Genomic DNA, 2,330 nt, shown 5'->3' with positions numbered 1-2,330 from the left:
AAAACGGCAAACAAATTGGGAAGATTACTTACCAATTTTAGAATTTGCCTATAATAGTGCAAAGCATGTCGCTACGGGCTTTAGTCCTTTTATGCTTATATGTATGGCTTTCAACCCCGATCTCTAGTAGTTGTGGGGTTAGCTACTGAAAGAGTTTAAAAGGTTAAAGATTTTTTGCAAGATCATACCGATATGCTGAAGATTGCTAGGAAAATGTTAAACGGGCCCAAGATCGTTAAGCATTATGTGGATGAAGACCGTAGGGTGGTCACATTTGAAAAAGGTGACCAAGTATTTCTCAAGGTTCCCTTGAGTTTGGAAACTTTGAGGATGGGCAAAGTGCCAAAGTTGTCGCCTAGGTATTGTGGACCTTTCACAATACTTAAGCGTATAGGTGAAGTTGCCTACAAGTTAGCTCTGCCAGAACATTCCAGGGTTCACCCAGTTTTTCATGTTAGTTGATTGCGAAAACGACCAGGAGAAGATGCCAATGTGGTGGATACAGGTGTTCTTGTAGATTTAATTGAACCTCCGCTTTTACCACACGAGCCAGAGCGCATCTTGGATTTTCAAGAGAAGCAAACTCGTCACAAAATTAGACAACAATATCTAGTAGAGTGGGAAAATAGACTGGAAGAAGGCTCAACTTGGGAGGACGTTAGTACTCTCAAGACCCGATATCCTACCTTTGTTTTCGAGGACGAAAACTCTTGCAAAAGGGGGGAGTAATGTCAGGACAAGGGTAGGACTAGGGGGAGTCAGGTGGTTCAGGGGGAGTTCGGACATGTGTGGATGGCCAACGCTATAGTTAGCCGGCTAGGGTCTATATCCGGTGGTTGGGTGGAGAGTTTCCCTATTCTCTTCTAGGAGGTCTCATAATTCAGCTTCTTCCCAACCTAGGACATGCCATCCCCATTTAAGGGGCATGTGATCAGACAAAGCAGTACTAGAGTCAACAGACATTTTCAGAGTATGAGTTACCCATATAGCTTGCTGACTAAAGAACACTCTATTATGAAAGAAGACCCAAAATATTGCAGGGGCTAAAATATGTGTGTCCAGGATTTGAACCCTAGTCCCCCATCTCCCAACCATCCCTTAGGCCCAACTTTCCTCTCAGCCCTTCCCACCTCATCTTTTCATGTCGCATCAACACCACAGTGCTCCCCCTATATCTATCCCTCTATTTTTCAGCCATATTAAAATCCCCCATGAGGATGCAATGCCCTTGACAGTTTAAGTTAGCTATCCATTCCCACATCCCACTCCTCACCTTATGGTTATGAGCCCCGAGCTAGTCGGCTCTGAATCAGCCTGTTGGCTATGTGAATCAGCAAGAGATAGAGAGAGAGAAAGTATTGTCGGTTGTCATTTTTTTGTGTGTCAGGTCGACTGTGCGTGAGAAAACGTGTCGGCGACCTTGCGATCAGTCGGGCAGCAGCGATTTCTTTCGATTCGCTGTGCTATTCCCTAGAGTCGATGTGTGGCGGGCAGCCGATAGGTGCTTTTCGGCGTTTTTAGTTTACGTTTTTTTTGTTCCTTGATGCTTTCCATTTTTTTGTAATGAAAACCTTACGTTTTTTTAAAAAACGTAGCATATTCATAAAAATAAAAGCTACATTTTGTTTTAATAAAACAAAGCAAAGTGTTTTTTTAAATAAAAACGACGATGGTAGTGTGGCTTTTAAAAAAAAGCCTTATGCGTGGCTTATGTGTTTTTTTGGTGTGGCTTTTACAAGCCTATGTGTGACTTTTACAAAAGCCATTTCACATGGTTTTTTTTGAAAAAATAAAAAAAAACAAAAGTAGCACACAAAAACAAATGCTTTTGGGGGGCTTATAAAATACGACTAAAGTGGGCTTCTAGCCACACATCTCTTGGAGTTCTCTTGCTCCATCTCTTTCTTGCAACTAGGCTTTTCTCTCACTTTAAAAAATTTCCACTTCACGATGTCGACCCAAGCTCCCTGAGGCCGCCGATAGTGATCTTTTTGAAGATTTTGTAATAACTAAATCTGATTTTTAAGAATTTAAAGGTACTTTCAACTCTTCTTTTGTGGAGCATTAGGCACAAGTCACCGTGCAGATGCAGATTTTGTAAAATTCCATCTCTCTATTGATCACTACCCTATTTATTCTCTCAGGCATGGATACCTTGGCGTCTGCTTTAGGCCCCAACATTACTCCGAAATAGTGTGGGGGCGAGCAAAATTTCAATTGGCAGCAGGTTTCCTCTGGGGCAAGGCTTTGCTCTGGTGGAAAGAACTCAAACCTAAATCAATAACCTTGGTGCAGTTTAAAGAAGTCTTCAAGAAAGAGTTCCTTAAGAA

Source organism: Cibotium barometz, chromosome 1 (genome assembly GCF_041138505.1).
Source record: "Cibotium barometz isolate CiBa-2024 chromosome 1, ASM4113850v1, whole genome shotgun sequence".
Taxonomy (NCBI): Eukaryota; Viridiplantae; Streptophyta; class Polypodiopsida; order Cyatheales; family Cibotiaceae; genus Cibotium; species Cibotium barometz.
This window is presented reverse-complemented; position numbering follows the sequence as displayed.